At 38.0% G+C, this 20,191-nt stretch overlaps 1 long non-coding RNA gene across 1 annotated transcript in view; it reads right to left on the reverse strand.

Annotated features, from left to right (window-relative positions):
• Positions 1–8,029: 8,029 nt before the first annotated feature.
• Positions 8,030–20,191, reverse strand: part of LOC146402227 (uncharacterized) — a 228,003-nt gene continuing 215,841 nt past the window's right edge. The window contains exon 3 of the long non-coding RNA XR_014805573.1: positions 8,030–11,311. This is a non-coding gene — a long non-coding RNA (uncharacterized LOC146402227). The remainder of the gene's footprint in view (positions 11,312–20,191) is intronic.

The raw sequence follows: 20,191 nt of genomic DNA on the forward strand, positions 1-20,191 counted from the left end.
GAACATTGTAAATCAACTATAATTAAAAAATAAAAATAATCAGCAGAAGCTAAGATGACAATGATTATAGATAATAATAGACAGATAATACTACCAAGAGCCAGATAGGAATTCCAGAGTTGAAAGCACTATAACCAAAACAAAATATCCACTAAAGGGGATTAACAGTAGAATTAGTAAGAAAGAATCCATAAACTTGAATTGACACTAATAGATGTTATATAATCTGAAGAGCAGAGGAAAAAATAATAAAAATGTAAGAGAAATGTAGGGTACCATTATGGGCACTGACATACACATAATAGGACCACCAGGACAGGTGAGAGGAAAAAGACAAAAAAAAAAAAAAAATTAAAGTAGCTGCAAACTTTATTTTATTAAACACATTAATTTACACACAAAGAAACTCAACCAACTTCAAGTAGGATAAACTTAAAGGATACACACCTAGACACATGCCTAATTACAAAGGTAAAATCCAAATATAAAGGAAAAAGTCTTGAAAGCAATATGATAAAAATAATCCATCATGTATAAGGGAACTCCAGCATGATTAAGAGTAAATTTCTCATTACAAACAGTGGAGGCTAGAAGGCAGTAGAAGGACATATTGAAAGTACAGACAGTAAAAACTGTCAACCGAGAATCTTATATCCAGCAAAACTATACTACTTCAAATACGAAGGTGAGGAATTCCTGTTGTGCCTCAGCAGGTTAAGAACCTGTCTAGTATCCATGAGGATGCAGGTTCAATCCCTGGCCTCGCTCAGTGGGTTAAGAATCTAGCATTGCCATGAGCTGTGGTGTAGGTCACAGATGAGGCTCAGATCTGTGTTGCTGTCACTGTGGTGTAGGCCAGCAGCTGCAGCTCTGATTCAGCCCCTTGCCTGAGAGCTTCCATATGCCACAGGAACAGTCCTTAAAAAAAAAAAAAAAAAAAAGAAGAAGAAGGTGAAAAAGATATTGCCAGATGAACAAAAATAGATACCATTTGCCACTAGTAGACATACCTTACAAAGGTAATTATGTAGGTCATTACAAAAGACAGTGTAATGTATCCTTCCTCTCTTAACTGATTTTAAAATCAATTTCATAGAATAAATGTAATTATATTGTTGATCCTGTAACATAAAAAATATAATTACTTGACAATAAGAGACCAAGGAGGCCAGTGGGAAAAAATTCTATCAGAGTAAGGAAATGACATCAGATGGAATTCGAATCCACAGTAAGAAATGAAGAGAGCTAGAAAGAGTAAATAAGAACATTAATATAGTAAACTCCATAAATACATACTTACTCTACTTTCTTCTCTTAGCTTCTTTAAAATATGTAAGATTAAGTAAAGTAATAATTATAATACCATATTATCACATGTATAATAATAATAGCACAAAACGAAGAAGTGGCAATGCACAAATAAAAGTTTTTTCTAGGTTTTAATTGAAACAAAGTCAGTATAAATGTGAAGTAGATTCTGATAGCTTAAAAGTTATAGACTTGTAAACCTTAGAGCAACCACTAAAAAAAAACTCAAATATAATTTAAATTCTCTCTGTTATACTAGAGAATATCTAATACAAAAGAAGATAATTAAGAAGTAACAAAGAGGAGTTCCCATCATGGCTCAGTGGTCAATGAATCCGACTAAGAACCATGAGGTTGCAGGTTTGATCCCTGACCTTGCTCAGGGTTAAAGATCCAGTGTTGCCATAAGCTGTGGTGTAGGTCACAGATGCAGCTTGGATCTGGCATAGGCTGGCGGCTACAGCTCCAATTAGACCCCCTAGCCTGGGAACCTCTATGTGCCACAGGAGTGGCCCTAGAAAAGGCAAAAAGACCAAAAAAAAAAAAAAAAAAAAAAAAAAAAAAGAATAAAGACACCAAAACCACATGAGGGTGGCATATATAGAAAACAAAAGGCAAAGTGGCAGATGCAATTTCAACCTTATCAAAAATCATACCACTAGATGTGAATAAATTAATCTAATCAAGAGGCAAAGGCTGTCACATTGTACCAAAAAAAAAAAAATTAACTATATGCTGTCTGCAGGAGATATTCTCATTATTCAAAGATACAAACAGATTGAAAGTAAAATGATGGGAAAAGATAGATCATATAAGCAACAATAATAAAAGACCTAGAGTGCCTCTATTAATATCAGACAAAATTGACTTTAAAATAAAAACTGTCATTGGTAATATAGAGGGTCACTTCACAATGATCAAAAAATCACCCTATGGGAATATAAAACCATCATAAAAATATGTGCACCTAACAAAAGAGCCCCAAAATACATGCAGGAAAAACTTTAGTTTTACAGAAATGAGGGAAAAACATTAGAGACAACTGAACAACAATACTGGGAGTCTTCAATACTCTTTTTTCAATTACTGATAGAAGAGCAATAAAGAAGCAGAAATTTTAACAATATTATAAATCAGCTACATGTAACAATCTCTGTAAAACATTCCACCAAACAGCAGTAGAATACACGTTCTTCTCCAAGACACATAGAACATTCTTTAAAATAGACCATATGTTAGGCCATAAAACAAACCATAATAAAATTTAAAGGACTGCAATCATACAAAGCATTTTATCTCATCACAATAGAATTAAATTAGAAATCAATAACATGGGAATTCCTGTTGGGGTACACAAAAAGAGTAAAATACCTAGGAATGATTTTAACAGCAGAAATGCAAAGCTGATAGATGGAAAACTATAAAACATTGATCACAGGAACTAAAACCTAAATAAATGGAAAGCTATTCCATGTTGATGAATTAGAAAGATCAATATGTAATACTAACTATATTGATCTACAGATTAAACACAATCCCTATCAAAATCCCAGTTAGCTTTTGTAGAAATTGACAACTGGACCCTAAAATTTCTATGGAAAAGCAAGAAATCCAGAATAGGCAAAGATAATCTTGAAAGAGAACAAAGTTAAGGACCCACTTTCTGAGTTCAAAATGTACTACAATGCTGGGAGTTCCTGTCGTAGCTCAGTGGTTAACGAATCTGACTAAGAACCATGAGGTTGCAAAAGACATCTTACATAATGGAAGAATATATGTGCAGATTAAATATCTAGTAAAGGCTTGTATCCAGAACATATAAAGAAAGTTTGTAACTTCATAATAAAAAGACAACTAGCCCATTTTAAAAATGGGCAAAAAATCTGAATAGACATTTCTCTAATAAAGATATACAAATAACCAATAAGCACACAAAATAACATTCATACTCATTAGTTATTAAGAAATTGCAAATTGAAACCATAATTAGAGACATTTCACACCCACTACACAGCTGTAATCAAAAAGACTATAGAAAAACTGGGACCCTCATGCATTACTAGGCTAAATGTAAAATGGTATAGCCACTGTAGAAGACAGCTGTGCAGTTCCTCAAAAGGTTGTAAGAGTTAACAAATGACTCATCAATTCTACTCTTAGGTATGTGGCCAAAAGAAATGAAAACATGTCTATGATTTTCTTAACCTTTGCCTCATGGCTGGTTTTTTCATGGTCACAAGATGATTGACTCATTCCTTGATATCACTTCCAAAGTTCAGGACAGAAGAAGGTAAAAATAAATGGGGAAAAAACATACTGACCACTTAGGTCTGTCATTTTTTTAAATCAAAACAAACAAAAAAAAAAGTTTCTCCTAGAAATGTACTTGTCCATTAGGTAGAATGTTTGTCATTTGGCCACTCTTGGATGAAGGTGACTATAGGAAAGAGGTCATACATAGGATATGGATTAGGCCAACCAGCCAGCACTGTCTGCCACTATAATGTTATTTATTAGGTGCTTTATTTAGCACTACCTAGCACACATCACTTTCTCATCTAATCTTACAAATTTGCATGTAGTTAGGCTTTGGTGAAGACCATCCATGAGTTAGGGTCTAAAAGATCATCTAGTCCAACACTCCCTGTCTGATTATGGGGCAAGATGTCATTCAGATCCCTCTGGAACAGTTTCATGAACCACTATCTTCTCAACTAATCCATTCTTGCCAAAAAATACTACAATTATCCTAAGTTCTTCTTCATTCAAGTCATAGCTACCTCCCCATGGGTTCTTTTGTTTAAGTAATTAGTTATAAGTTCATATTAATTAAGAAAGCATCATCTCATTTAAATCTTAGAACTACTATATAAATTGATTAAATAGGCAATATAAATCTCATCTAACCAACTGGGATTCTGAGACTCAGCTAATTTAACAGACTTTAATACAGACTCTCTAGTGAAAAATGATAATCATAATCCAATTCCTTTCTCATAGGCGTCCCTTCATGTATTTAAAGAAGGGTTCTTAAGCTAGGATCATGAACAATCAATGAGTCAGCTTTGGGTGGACCATGGATCTGTTAAAATTACATTCAATATTGGATAAATGATCCATTTTTTGTAGAAAGGGTCCTTAGCTCTCATCACATTTTAAAATAATCTGACTCCCCAAAACCGCTGATTCTAAAATGATTACGAAATGCTTCTTCTTCCCTTGAGTTTTCATGTCCCCAGAAGAAATATCTCCAGTTTCTCCAGTCAAGCCTCTTGCTTTCCCCTACTCTACCCCCAGACCTATTCCACCTGCTCTCCCCATCTTATCAAATGGCAGTCACCCGAGAGTCACGTTTGCCTCTTTACCATCCCACACCCTCACCTCTCCAACACATACTCTGTTCATTTTTCTTGCCAATCTACATGAACCCATACACATTTCTTCATCCCAGCTGCCATGATCATTTCCAGCTCGCGCTAATGCAGTCTCCAAATAGCACCCTTCCTCCTTCCACACTCACCCGTCTTTCAGCCATTCTTCATACAAGAGCCAAGAATAGTCTTTATGAAGTATCAGATCACGTGACTCCCTTGCTTGAAAGACTTAGTGGTTTCCTCTGACATGCTGTAAAAGTTCCAGCCTCCTACCCATGGCCCTGAAGACCATGGGTGATCTGACCCAAGCCTTCCTTCCTTTTTTTTTTTGGAGGTGGGGGGTGCTATTTTAGGGCCACAAGCGAGGCATATGGAGGTTTCCAGGCTAGGGGTGGAGTTGGATCTACAGCTGCCAGCCTATGCCATAGCCACAGCAATGTGGGATCTGAGCCTTGTCAGTGACCTACACCACAGCTCACAGCAACGCTGGAGCCTTAACCCACTGAGCGAGGCCAGGGATCCAACCCACATCCTCATGGATCCTAGTCAGGTTCCTTAACTGCTGAGCCACAAAGGAACTCCTAAGCCTTCCTTTCTGATGCTACCTCACTCTTCTTGCTCCCCTCATTCTCAACATCAGATAGAGAGCCATCTGCTTTCTTTCAGTTCCTACCACATATCCTATTTCTTCCCATCTCAAGACTGTTTGTTCCCTTCCAGAGTGTTCTTTATCCTGTTCCTCCCCATCCTTCAGTCCTCAGTTTTAATATTCTCCACAGAGATACTCTGGCCATCTTCCTCAGTTAGGACCAATTCACGCGTCCCTACTTACTACAGCTCCTTCCTGAGTTACTGATTAGTTAGTAATCTGGTTTATGGGTGTGTGTTTATTTATTCCATTTTCTCTTTCAGACCGTAAGCTCCGTGAGGGAAGGTTCTCTATTTGTCTGTTACTGTTGTGCTTCCAGTGGCTGGTACAGTTCTTACTATATGACGAAAACCAAAACTTCGGCAAATGAATGAATACCCATTTTCATGTCCCCTCACTCCTGGGCATATTCCAATGTGTAACATACCTCTTAAAATGAGTGGTCCCAAAACTAAACTCAAATTTCAAGGTGAGGCCTAACCCTTTAAGAGAGGACTAGGCATGCGGTGCTTCTGTAATTCTTCCTTCCTTTCTAATATCGAAATAGGATACTTCACAAACATCTGCAAGACCATGTTCCAGTAAGATCCATGTCTCTGCCATTGGTAAATATCGTCATTCAAGTATGTCACAAGTTAAAGAGAGATTTTGAGTATGGATTCAAAAAGCATCAGTCCAGAATGCAGCAAGCCCATCTCCCAGTTCAGAGTTCATTGTAATGTCTCACTAAAATCAGGGTGACGATGCCCTCAATTTAAAATTTGTTCCCCAAGGAGTTCCCCTCGTGGCTCAGTGGTTAACAAATACGACTAGGAACCATGAGGTTGCGGGGTTCAATCCCTGGCTTTGCTCAGTGGGTTAAGGATCCGGCATTGCCGCGAGCTGTGGTGTAGGTTTAGATCCCACGTTGCTGTGGCTCTGGCGTAGGCTGGTGGCTACAGCTCCGATTCAAACCCTAGCCGGGGAACCTCCATATGCCGAGGGAGCAGCCCAAGAAATGGCAAAAAAAGACAAAAATAAAATAAAATAAAAATAAATAAAATAAAATTTGTTCCCCAAATAAAACATATTTCAAACTTGGAATATGCACAATAGACATTTCTATTTCTAATGCCCCATCTCCAAGACACCTGACAGTCCATCAGTTTGTTTCCCCTTCACTCTTCCTGCTACAAAGCACAAAAACACCAGGAGCCCCAAGTATCCGGGGAGTTTTCCAGACACAACAGATTCAGCTTGTTTGCTGAGTACAGGATTAAGTTCAAAACATTTTTCTACAATTCGGATATACAAACAAGCTAGAGCTGGATGAGGCTGCTGAAAAAAAAAAAATCAACTTGTCATCTCTGGTTTGTGGAGGAAGCAACACACAAAATCAAACCAACCTGTTAAAATTATTACCGTCTCCCTCTTCACCAACAATGATGCAGCGGAGAGCAAAGAGCATTAATCGCTTGAAAATATCTAATCAGAGTAGAGGCCTTTTATATTACCATTCAAATTCTTAACTGCCCTCAGCCTGATTTATTTTAAGCCAAGGCCCACAGGCCTTACACATTTCATGGTTATTTTCTCTAGTTTTGTAGCCTTTATTTTCTTCCTCGTGTCTCATTTTTGTCCCCCTCCCCCATTCCATTCTTTCCCTCCAAATGAACAGAACCTGGTTCCTATCACCTAGAGATGAATTAACCTTTCCAAATACCCTGACATCGCCTTCCTAGAAAAGTTCCCTGGAGCTCTGTGGCCATCGGAGAAGAGAGGCAGCTTGGCTTTGACTTTAATATACATTTTGAAATACCTTTTGCAGGACGGCTGGAAATAAGGAACTAATAACAAAGTGCTCCTAAAATTACCAGTAAATCTGAAGCATTCCGCCTGGTGCACAGCCTTTGAGAGTTTTTAATTCATCAATTAAGTGATCAAAGATCTTGCTCAAGATACGATTACACTTCTTTTGTTCTCTTTGTGAAATCTTATTAAAATTGATAGCATTCCTAGCATCAAAAGAGTTCCGAAGCCAAAAATAAAAACGGACAAAATGACACCCGAACATTCATCACTTTCTAAAGGCTATGATTGGTCCTCAGCTATCCTGGGATACAAATGCTAGGACAAACCATTCCACAGTGGTGATGTCAAAGCAAGAACCTGAAGCTTCCACAGTCCTAGAGCCGCTACTGTGCATTGAGGCTGTAGCCAGGCCCTCCTGGCTAAGGGGGCAGACGGAGACCTTCTGGCTACTTGCCAAAGCCAAACCCAGGAGTAAATAAATTTCCATAATAGAGAATGGAGGTCTTTCAGTGGCCGCTGATGACCTCTGCAGCGTACACAGGATTCTTCTTCCTTATACCACTCAAAACAAAACAAAGCCACAGCCCAAGAATCAGAAGGAAATGTTTCTTAAATTGCCACAATCCTTCTTAATCCTTGTTCCCCAGCAGTCAGTTATTTTGATAGTATTTTGTCTGAATACTTTGGGTTGTCTGCAAGAGGGGCTAACAAACCATTTCTGTAAAACAGTCAGACAATATTTTAGGCTCCGTGGGCTCCTCAGTCTCTTAGGCAACTCCTCAACTCCACCATTGTCCCGTGAAGGCAGCCATAGAGGACGTGTCAGTGCCTGGGCGTGGCTGTGATCCAATAAATCTTTATTTACAAAAACAGGCATTGGGCCAGATATGCCTGTGGACCAGTCTGCCCACCCTCGCTCTAAAACATGGTCCAGACCACAGCCCACACTTGGGGACCTTAACCCACATCACAAGAGTGCTGGGCAATTTGTAGGAGAGTTCTTATTATGGCCTCAGGACAGAAAAAGAGAATTGGTCTGATAGGGGAAAAAATGGTTATTGAGCCACAAGAACAACTTTCATATGGTTTTCTCTTCAAAAAGTTCGTTTTACTCTCCAAATTAAATTTTTTCAGAAACATTCATTGTTTCTTTTAAAGAACATTAGATTTCACATTACATCTCCGTTATTTATTACCTGAGTTTTGGTCTTAACAAATATGATTTTGTTATTCTCTGTCATCAATGGAGAAAGCACATGTGGTTTTGATTGACAAAATTGTGATAAAATTCACTGCATCCTTAAAAAAAAAAAAAATGATTGAAAAGTTTTCAGACTGTAGCAGAGAACATAGGGGGGAACACGAGAGGATTGAATTTCAACAAAAGACATGCCAGATTTTTTTTTTCGGGCTCTTAGTCTTCAACATTCTCCCACTACTCAGTATCTAATTAGATACCGGAGCAATCCAGGAATCATGTGTTTCTCTTTAAAATGTTGGCAAAGTTCATCTCACGATGGTTATTGCTGGGTACACTTAGGTTCCCCACCAGGGACCGGTACTGCGTGACATCACATGCTGTGTCACAAACAATGGAACGGAAAGAAGCGTGCACGCTCTGAGACAAGCAAAACGCTCCGTCATCTTGGTTTTTCTCTCTTTTCATTTAATTCAAACTCACATTCATTGGGTTGTTTGAAAACCCTCTTTGTCTGTCAACTTCTTCCAGAAACAGGTACCCTTTGCTATCATTGCCCCAAGAAAAATCAATTTTAAAAAAATCTCACGGGCCACATAATGTCTGTATTGTGAAGCTCTGTTGGAACAGCTTTCTTGATTAACTTAAGACCGAATATAACATGGGATATTCACTGTGAACGCCATGGCAAGTCACCCCATAACCTATTTGCCCTTATAAATAGGTTGCCTACTGGGCAAGAAAAAAAAGAGAGAATGGACATAATGCAAACGACGTGACCTTCAAAGCTGTATGGCGTGTGGTTGTCTCCCTCAAGAATTGCTATGTGTGTCAGAGACCCACCATGCCATCTTCATGCTACATCCCTCCTGATGCAGAACTGAAGCAAAAGGAACCCATCAGCTACTAGAAACATGTTGAGGATGCCAAAAAATACACAGACACACATCTTCTTAACTTGGAAAAATGTGTTGTTTGTGAGTGGAGCATAAATATCTTGAAACTCTACTCTCTTCCACATGTCTGCGTTCCTTCCACTGGGCTACATTCCAAAGAGGTCATAGTAGTTCCATGTTTTTCTCTAAAATATGAAAAACTGTTGCGGAACCGACTTAGTAAATGGTTTTCTTCACAATGACTAATGTACAAATGTTCCACATAATTGCCTTCAAGTGAATTTAACAATATTCATGGAGTTCCCTGGTGTCTCAGCGAATTAAGGATCCAGCATTGTCACCGCTGCAGTGTGGGTTCAATCCCTGAGCTAGGAACTTCTACTTGCCACAGGCACGACTCCCCCCCTCACCCAGCAAAAAAAAAAAAAAAATCCCCCCCATACACAAAGAAAAACAGAAACAAAAAACAAACAAAACAGTATTCAGAATTCCTTGACTAGGCAATTCCTGATGTAAGATGTAATTTGAACAGTCACCCTCACCAGATGATCCTCAACTACTGGTGTTGGGAAACAAGCTTTTTTTTTTTTTTTTTGTCTTTTTGCCTTTTCTAGGGCTGCTCCCGTGGCATATGGAGTTCCCAGGCTAGGGGTCCAATCGGAGCTGTAGCCACCAGCCTACACCAGAGCCACAGCAACACAGGATCTGAGCAGCCTCTATGACCTACACCACAGCTCACGGCAACACTGCATCATCAACCCACTGAGCAAGGCCAGGAATCGAACCCGCAACCTCATGGTTCCTAGTCGGATTCGTTAACTACTGCGCCATGACAGGAACTCCAACAAGCACTTTTTAAATACTCCTTTGACAATACAAACCATTTACTTGGTGACACTGCTCCATGGCTACTGATATTGTACTACTGAGCAAACATTTGCCATAAGCATAATGCTCTCTAAATGTCCTTTTAAACAAACCCTTAAAATATTCCTTTGATAGTTCCAAATGCCAATAAATTTTAGAAGCTAGGCCTTTCACTGGGTCATCACCTACATGCAAAATATCATGGTAAATTATGGCCCTGCAGTGTACATATATTCTGATATTCAGCATTTTGGCTTATCCAAACCATCTTATCTAGCTTATTGAAAATTCCAGAAAAATGACTGTCACCTATAGGATCCCACAAATAGCCATACCAAACTGGCCAAATGTCCTACTGCTGGCTCATCAGTTATCCATTCCTCCTGCTTTTTCAGTGAGTTCCTTGAAATGTTTTTCTCTTTTTGTTCTATGTCTTTATTTTATGTTACGTCATACCACTGCTAAATAAGAACTATGAGCTTTGACCATTTAAGAAAAATGTACATCATCTCAAAACTGCATGAAGTAAATTCAACCCAAAGAAGGGTGAAAGATTTGGAGACGACCTGAACTGGTCGAGTATTTAGCCAGGACCTGGTTCAAAGCAAAAACACGATAAAAATAATGTCAACTCAACTTCATGACTTTAGTCAAAGGAGTCATAATCTCCATATCCCATTGTATAGGGGTCAAAGGGATATAGATGTAATGATTTTCTTTGGTACATTAACATTTTGAAAAGAAACTCTTTAGGTCAAAAATAGACATTTTTGAGGCAGCTTCCTTTGGTTCAGTTTAGAACCATCAATAGAGCTATACATCTATGATTTCTACATTTGTCTTTATATGGAAGCATCTCAACTGCTTTTAATTATTTGTATTTTTCTTCCTTGAATCTTTTTTAACTCTGTTACATTTTCATTCATTTAGATCAAATAAAGAAACCTGGGATGGCTATCTAGGAGGAGATACATTATGGTCTTTGAAAAGATAGATTGGAGTTCTTATCGTGGCTTAGTGGAAATGAATCTGACTACGAACCTTGAGGTTGCAGGTTCAACCCCTGGCCTCGAGCTCAGTAGGTTAAGGATCCAGCGTTGCTGTGAGCTGTGGTGTAGGTCACAGACACGGCTCCAATCCCACGTCGCTGTGGCTATGGCATAGGCCAGCAGCTGTTGCTCCAATTAGACTCCTAGCCTGGGAACCTCCATGTGCCATGGGTATGGTCCTAAAAAAAAAAAAAAAAAAAAAAAGCAAAAACAAAAATCAATTATATGCTAAATGGTTTAATAAGTTCTACATACAAGTTTGCAGAAAAACTTGTTTTCCCCACTGGCTCCTGTAGTAATTGGAAAAGTCAAGTTTCTTTTCTCCTGCTCCTTAACCTATTAGTAATAGCAACCACAGAGTGCTGCCAATTAATGTTTTGTTTAATATATTATTTCCGTTACTTTGAAAATTAGAAAAAAAAATATTTAGTAATAATTGCTTTTAAAAGAGCATGGTCACAATTTACAGAATTAAAATGAGGATATATGACTTCCAAACCAATGACAAAAATATAAGCAAAGAATACACAGTTTATGGTTCAAAAAGATAGTAAATAGCAAAAATACATTATTAAAGAGGAAGCTCTGAGAGCAATATGAATGATATAAACCCAACAACCCTATCATTACAGTAAATGAGTTGCTATTCCCATTAGGGATAAAAATTCTTCAGTTAGATTTTTTTAACTGCCTAAATACTTACAAAGTGACACAGAAAGTTAAAAATTAAAAGGATGTACAAGGGTATAGAAGACTCATAAGCCAAAAGAAAGTGATAGTTCCTATATTCCAATATTAGTATCGGTAAAATAAAAAATCAAGGCAAGGCATTAAATGAACAAAGAGGGCATTATTATATTAATAAAAGGCAAATATATATAATGAAACTGTAATAAGCATTAATTTTTATGCATGGAATAACACTCTTCTAAAATAAAATTTTAAAAGTAAAAATAACAAAAATGCCAGAAACATCAGCATATAAGTTTGACAAACTTACAAAATAGAAATAATAATACATTTGATTACCCTCACACAAAACAAACATTTTAATATCTATAGACTATTATTTTCCATATGTTTACTTAGAAAGAAGTATACTAAATGCCCAATAGTAAAAATTATACAGGGAGCACACTCCATTATGTGTCTACAGAGAAATCACTCTCTAAGCATAAACAAAACAAAACAAAATAAAACAAAACGAAAACCTTCAACAACTTGAACACTTTTTAGGGGCTCCTAATTAAAAGCATTCACAGATTATTTAGTAAACAACAATAACACCACCAAAACAACAATTTTAAGATGTACCTAAAGCTATGCCCAGAGGCAAATTAATAACCTTAGCTGTTAGTTCATTAAACAGTAAGGAATCAAAATAAACTAAAATATTTAAATTGAAATATTTTATATACATATATATGTGTGTGTGTTTAATGCATATGGTATACTATTAAAGAGGCCCATCACACTCAACCTCTATATTCACGGAGGAAATAAATGCTTCATTATAGCTCCTGGTTATAATTTGTGGTTGGGGAAAGGAAGACCTACCAGTAATGTACCAGCTGCTATGCTTGGAGAGAACTCTAACAAAAAAAAAAACTGAGCAGGAAAAATACACAAATGCTAACAACATGAGCTTGTACTAGCAGTAAATACTGAACAATCAGATGAGGCATTCCCAAATACTGAACTATATTGACTGGTGGTGTCAGAATACTGGACACCTATTTTTAAAAGTAGTATTCCTGAAAAGTAGAATTCTTAGAACCTCCAAGTCAGAATCTCCAGAGGTAGGGCATAGGGGTCTGTGTTTTTAATAAAGCCTTCAGGTAAGCTTAAGGCATAATCACTTTTGAATCCACTAGACACTAATCATAATTTTTAAGTATCAGGCAATAAGGAAAACTACCAAACACATGAAGGTTATCAACTGAAAAGTGGAAACAGTATATAGAATATTTAACTTGCAGTCTCTATGGGATTAAAGAAGCTATTTCATCATTGAAACAAGAATAGAACTTTTAAAAAGGAAGACGTGGGGAAGGGGAAGAAAAAACTATCTGAGAACAAGAATGAATTCTTCAAAATTTAGGAGATTAATGCAATGAGTGACGCCTTTAGTAAAGGCAGTGAAGTACAGAATAGGAACTACTGAAAACTCAATGAAAAAATCAGAAAACCATGAAGAATTCTCTGTATCATAAGAGTTTTTAAAAGAGTAAAAAAAGAGAATAGAGGAGTGTGATGGCTTTGTAATATGTCAGCTGGCTATGATGAGTTACATCTCCCTAGATTTTATTTCCTGTACATGCATATATATATATATATATATATATATATATACACACACACACACACTCCACTATTTACGTACCACTATTGCAAAAGAATTGTCCGTTTAATCCTCATAACCAGCTTATGAAAATGATTCTGTAAATATCCACATTCTATAGGTGAGGAAACTCAGGCAAAGTGTTTTACACTGGTTACTCAGGACCATACAGCTAGCAATTGTTGGAGCTGGGTTTGAAACTACACCACTGGTTTTACAGGATTCACCCTTTTAATCATGACAAATCTCTGCAATTAAATCAGAAAAACTCATCATTCTCTAAATAATTGTTGCTAATGTGCTTCTGAAATTTCATGTGTCTCTATTGCAGGTCTAATGTACTTATGTTTTCCAATCATTCATTAATTTCTTTGCAACAATGCATTTTAATTGCTTCATTGGTTGTTCTTTTTCTTTTTTAATGTATTATTCTCCTAAATGGAAAAAAAAGCATGGTCCTAAAAAATTCAAACTACCAAGAAATGAAGAAAGTGAAAACATCCCATGGGAGTTCCTGTTGTGGCTCAGTGGGTTAAGAACCAACATAGCATCCGTGAAAATGTAGGATCAATCCCTGGCCTCAGTCAGTGGGTTAAGGATCCAGCATTGCCACAAGCTGTGGCATAGATCTAGTGTTGCTATGGCTATGGCATAGGCCTCAGCTGCAGCTCTGATCCAACCTCTAGCCTGTGAACTTCCATAATCTCAGGTGAAGCTGTTTTAAAAAAAAAAAAATCCCATGATTTCCACTTCTGCTAACACTTTGTTATATATAATTTCAGTCATTTTTTTGTGCATACCGCTAGAGGGAAGACAGAGAACAGGATTTGGGAGAATTACACAAGAGGCTTCAGTTGAGTGATGAGTATATAGGCATTTCTTTAATTATTATTTATACTTTCTATGTATGTTATTCCTTTGTACTAATGAAATAATTTAATTGAAAAACAAAATACCTTCTACCACACATGGTGTACCTATTTACTAGTATTATTAAACTTTCCAGTAGCAATCTGATATAAAAGTACATCTTGCTACTCTGGTTCCCAAGATAACCCTCAGAAATTTGAACTATGTATAATGGGAGAGCTTGAATGGAAAGTAAAGATCAGCTTGCATTCAAAATTGCCTACTAAAACTCCATTATTTTATGTATTCCTAGGAGCTAGCAAGAAAACATTCTTTTCCAAAGAGAGAGAAATGACAGGGTGAAAGTAGAGAAATAGAGTTTTTCTTAAGATGTACAAATGTACATGGAACAACATAGCAGGTAAGAAAATCTGGGCAGGAGTTCCCGTCGTGGCGCAGTGGTTAAAAAAATCCGACTAGGAACCATGAGGTTGCAGGTTCGGTCCCTGCCCTTGCTCAGTGGGTTAACGATCCAGCGTTGCCGTGAGCTGTGGTGTAGGTTGCAGACATAGTTCGGATCCCGCGTTGCTGTGTCTCTGGCATAGGCCGGTGGCTACAGCTCCAATTGGACCCCTAGCCTGGGAACCTCCTTATGCCGTGGGAGCGGCCCAAAGAAATAGCAAAAAGACAAAAAAAAAAAAAAAAAAAAAAAGAAAGAAAGAAAGAAAATATGGGCAGATAAAACAGTCTTCTTGTCAATGAACATGATGAACATGACAGCATCACTGCTGTCTCAGGAACACAATCTGCTGCCATTGCCCCCAGCAAGGAAATGATCTTGAAGATGTGCCTTGGCTGTTTCTCCAGGACATTCTGCACTTGCCCTCTGCCTCCAAGAGAACCAAAGTAGGTGTGAGGGAAGAAAAGCAACTAGCTGGCATTTTCATCATTTCCAGCAAGAGGTAAGTATCTAAACTTGTATTCCTGAGAGATTTGAACTATTGATGCAGTGCAGTCCTTCATTGTTTTATCACCGAAGTGTTACAAGAAGGTATCCCAAAGACTAGGTTCCATACTCCTTCGTGCTGCTATCATATAGCAGTAACCTTATGACAGGAACAATTTCTCATGCCAAAACTAAGCATCCCTTTTTCACCTATTTGGCAAATGCCACAAGATGCTTGATATGACTAGTTGGGTTGGCTCAGCTGAATTCAGTGGAACAACAGCTGCCCCCTTGTTGGAAGCCATCTTGCTTTGAATACCAACCTTCTAGAGCAGCAGATCTCAGGGATCCTGAGATGAGACATGTTCCAGATATGGTTGGCAGGCATTCACCATTCTAGCCATTGCTTCATGTCAACTACCTGATTGTAGAACTGAAGCTACAGGGGATTTTCTTAAACTCAGTTATTCCTGAAACAACACAATTCTCACTCCTCCAGTCTTCCAATGATTTCACAAGTACCTAGTTACCTGTATTAAATCCCTTTCTGTGTAAAATGCCTGGAGTGCTTTTTGTTTCTTGCACTGAATCTTGAGTGACACAGAAATTATAACTTTGTGAATGGGTCATCAGCTGTAGTTATGAGAGGTGTGATTCCCCTTTCCTTCTCATTGGTCCCCAAACTTACACATTCTTGGTATGACAGACATAGAATCACAATTTGATTACAATTTCAAAGCATACATACTAGTTCAAAGAATCCCAGAGCCTTAACTTCACAAAGTAATCTCTGATCTAAGCCACAACAGTCATCAATAGGTCTTCTACCATTCTGAGGGACTGTTTCAGTTGCAGAAAATGGTTGATTTTAGCACCCATTCCTACCTCCTTTTGTATCCTTTCCTGAACTCCAGGGGCTGGAAAGCTAAAAATTTTATTTCACAAACTACACTGCAACTTCTGGGATATCACATGAATCTCATGTGCTAAATCTATCGCCTTACTCTTTTGATGTAAAGTGAGTTCATATTCAAGAATGATGTGGTATGTGACATCATGACAGAAAATAACACTTTTACTAACTCAAAGGATGGTTGGGGTCACTAATACATGGAGGCAACAAAATCAAGTTCAAATTCAAAATTACTCCTGCTCCGTGATGATAACAGTCATAATATAACTTGGTGTCTGGCTAATCTCCCTTGAATATGGTACAAGACTGGGATTTCAGCAATGACAGTAGTCAAATCAACCTTGATCAAATGAAGCTCATGAGTTGAGACCAGGCTACTCCTGATTATAACTGTAAAACTAAAATGTTCTCTCCAGTTTAGTACTAACTTATAATGCAGAACTACCATTAAACCTCCATCTTTCTTTCCTCCTTAACTGACCTCCCTTAGAGACCATTAAAATGAGCTTAGAAAAACCTACCTCAGGCCCCATATATAATCCCTACACTTGAAAATGTACTTCAGTTCAGCATACCTAAATACAAGGCTAGGTGAATCCTAACACATGTCATGGGCAGCTCAGATTGAATAGTTATCGGGTATGCCACGGTAACACACTTGGTCTCTACAAAGATCTTAAAGCAAATTGAGAGCTATTTCTCATTTGAAACAGCTAGTCACTTGACTAATAGAACTTGGCTTTAATCTCACACCACAGGGAGTTGCTATGCTTCTTCTAATGAGTCCTAATACAGTCTTCATACAGCATCCCAGCTTATCAAGACACTTTGAGTAATGGGCAAGAATGTCTGCTCTTGCAGCCAGAGAAATTCCCCAGCAAAAAGAGTGCAGGTGCTGGTCATTTTAAGTTTTCTTGAAGTGGTGAGGAGTATTAAGTGAGGTCCTGATAGCATCTGCTACACCTAGTTAGTGGCTTCAAGCAGCAGAGCTAAATCTGGTATATTGCCTTCAAAATGAAGAGACTCACTAAGTTCTCTGTCTCTTTTTTAATGGTAGAAGATTCAAACTTGAACAAAAATTCTGAAATTTTCCAAACCACTGGACACTTTACACACTTCACTGTGTCTCTCAGGTTTTGTATTTTCATGGATCTTGCTCCCAGTTTCCCATATGCACATACGTCTGCTACTTAATGTTCTCTGGATTGTATCAGTTGAAGCCCTTAATTTCATGACCTAGCCTGATATCCTTTGGAATGACACTCAAGCTCCTCAGAGATTAAATTATGGTTAAATTTAGAGAATATACATAAAATCTGAGACAAAATGGCAAAAAGTGTATTGCTACCCATATCGAGTGTAAGAAAAATGCTGTTGATATCTAGATACAGTTGACACTTGACCAACAGAGATTTGAACTGTGCAGGTCCACATATAAATGGACTTTTTTCAATAAATGTATACACAATATAGCATGATCTGCAGTTACTTGAATCTATAAATACTCAACCAGGGATACGGGGGACCAACTAGAAAGTTATACACAGATTTTTGACTATGCAGAGGGCCACCACCCCTAACTTGTGTGTTGTTCAAGGGTCAACTGTATACTGAGATAGAAAAAAAGATTTGGAAGAGCTACAGCTAAAGCTACATTCATTGCTTCAGTAAAGACACCATGTCTGGAACACTTGACTTAGTTGAAGTTACCATCTATTAAATTTATGATCACGATAATCCACCTGCATTCTCTAAGACTTATTCATACTAGAGTTATGATAGGAAGTGATAAGACAAATCCCTGCCACTTTAAAGTGGTTTATGAGACACTTAAATCTCTATTTCCCCAGAGATATGGTACTACTTTTCATTTAGTCACTGGTAGTAAGACAAATTCCAGTGGTTTCCACTCACTTATGTTGAGAACATGGTTCTGATCGTCAGTGTCAGAAAATGAGACACATGAACACGGGGAGATCTCGACAAGGCTCTTTACTTCTGCAGAAGGGTGCAGGTACTCAAGAAGTGCATGCAAAGAAATGGCCCTATTTATCCCTAACGCAGATGATGTACCTGTCCCCTTCTCATTGGTCAGGTCAGGGTGCACATTCTTCTTGGTTGGCTAATTTGAAACAAATTGTTACTGGGAGAAGAGGGAAAGAGGTGGGGGGGCAAAAGAGAGTTTCAGTGGAAACTGGAGCAAAATGGAGTAACCAAAATTTCCTTTGATAGAAAAGACATTATGTTACTTTCCACACTTGGTTTGGTCCTTTCTGATAAAGCAGAAATCGCTATGGAGTTCTCTTATTGCTAATGATATATATTTCAGCAATAAATTCATCAATTTAAGAAATAAAAGAGGGATCCATTTAGGGTCCCACTGGGCTTAATTACTATGAGATGGATTTGGATCAAACCTCTATTATCTGTATTCCCTAAATCCCATATTCTCACAAAAGAACTCAGCTGCATTCTGGGTCCCCAGGACTTAGTGTTAGCTCAGTGGTAACATCAAATTACTGCATGAACGACCTGGGTTATTTCTTTTTCCCCAAGTGCCCAGTTACCCCTGGGGTGAATGGCTCAGATCTCTTTGAAAAGGATACAAGATTTAAATATGCTAATAAAGGTGTTAATGTAGATTTCTCCCTCTCAAGAGTATCTGGTCTCCCTTTCATTAAAAAAAATCTGAACCTGTCAACTTCTACAGATTTGCACCTTTAAAAGAGATCAAGACTATTGTGGGGCTTTGGTTCATCAAATATGCAGTTTTTCTTATTCATGTCAAGTAGAATCTAGTTGGGCTACCCACTTATTTTAATTCTAGTTACCACCAAACACTATATCTGGTCCAACTATTATACTAGTCCTGATGCCTTTTTTTTTTTTTTTTTTTTTGCTTTTGCTTCTTAGAACCACACCCATGGCATATGGTGATTCCCAGGCAAGGGGTTGAATGTGAGCGGTAGCCGCCAGCCTACACCACAGCCACAGCAATGCCAGATCCTTAACCCACTGAGCGAGGCCAGAGATGGAACCCACAGCCTCATGATTACTAGTCTGATTCGTTTCCACCGCACCACAATGGGAACTCCTCTAATGCATATTATGATAACCACATTCACCTTGTCTCTAATGGTTTTGAGCTGCTACACTTAGGCTCTGCCATCCTGGGACCCATGTAATTTTACTGAATTCATGAAACCCTACTGTGTCTTCCACCAGCATTCTTGGCTTAGGCCTCTATGGCACTCTTCCAAGTGCCTAAAGGGAATCTATTCTGAATCATCTTGGAGAACATAGTTGAAGTTAGGCAAACATAATAAATCTACTCCAATTTTTCACATTTCCTGAGCAGGCGAATGCCTCGTGTGACATGAAGCAGTTGCATTTAAGCTACTGTATCTAAGCCAGAATCTATAATAAATATATCTTTGGTAAATATATGAATTAATTCAGTCAAATTTAAAATTACACTCCTTCTTCCTGTTCTTATACCTTCAGAATCCATTTATCCATCTATTATTCAGTTTTTAAAATTAGCACAATCTTCAGTTCATGTATGTAATTGTTATTACAGGACATGCTGGGCTCTGTCTTTAGATACAGGTCTGGGGATGGGGTATGACATTCAGAATGGTCCATAGCAGGATGGGATTCTGTGTGCAAGGAGGTCATTCCAGGATTTTCAAGAGGGCAAGAAGGCTGCTTCAATCCACAAAGGAGACTCTTGAGTTTGGAAGCTCGTTACAGTCTGATTCACTCAACTCCTTCCCTATGTCCCCACCCTCCATTCTGTGATTTCACTCTTTGTTCATTAATACAGTTTCACACCTGCAGTAAGTGCAGCCGGTATGATAATCAACAACATTGGGAGTTGAGCATCATTTACTTGGAATCTCCTCCACTCTGTGGCTACCAGAGGGAAGCCATCCTTTTGAAGAAGAAAAAAAAAAATCCCTTTTCTAGAGCCAAGAATTTAGGTACTTGAGTATTCTTCTTTTAAATTA

This window comes from Sus scrofa, chromosome 6 (genome assembly GCF_054392235.1).
Source record: "Sus scrofa isolate SSC_HxYL_T2T_F1_AM1 chromosome 6, Sscrofa_HxYL_maternal_Yorkshire_Landrace_v2.0, whole genome shotgun sequence".
In the NCBI taxonomy this organism is placed as follows: Eukaryota; Metazoa; Chordata; class Mammalia; order Artiodactyla; family Suidae; genus Sus; species Sus scrofa.